Source organism: Morone saxatilis, unplaced genomic scaffold, assembly GCF_004916995.1.
Source record: "Morone saxatilis isolate NCDOM2014 unplaced genomic scaffold, NCSU_SB_2.0 Contig0, whole genome shotgun sequence".
NCBI lineage: Eukaryota > Metazoa > Chordata > Actinopteri > Moronidae > Morone > Morone saxatilis.
Window position 1 is genome coordinate 12,239,259 of NW_023339650.1, and position 338 is coordinate 12,239,596.

General features: G+C 34.9%; 1 protein-coding gene across 1 annotated transcript in view; it reads left to right on the top strand.

The window, feature by feature from the left end:
* Window positions 1-338, top strand: part of vipr1b (vasoactive intestinal peptide receptor 1b) — a 47,902-nt gene that overhangs the window by 43,952 nt on the left and 3,612 nt on the right. The gene's annotated exons all lie outside the window — the stretch shown is intronic.

Sequence of the window (338 nt, forward strand, 5' to 3'; positions counted from 1 at the left end):
GAGGTGTTTCTGTTATTTACCCTGTCCTCGCTGATATATTAGAATCACCTGAAAGCTGTTCTCTTATGATTTTCTGTTGATGCTTTTAATGCTTCTTCTCCATTCTTAATCACTGCTGCATTAGTTTCTGTTTTTCTTCCCCATTATGTAATTATGAATCATGTTTTAGCACTAGAAAGAGGTACATGCTCACAGGTGCTCTATGCAACAAGTCTCAAAGCTTTTTATGAACTTTGAGCAGTACCATTGTTGTCTTACATAAATATCTTAATCAGGAGGTAATTTTGTTTTTTCATAACATACAGTATATGTGAAGATTGAAGGACCAGTGTGTAGGA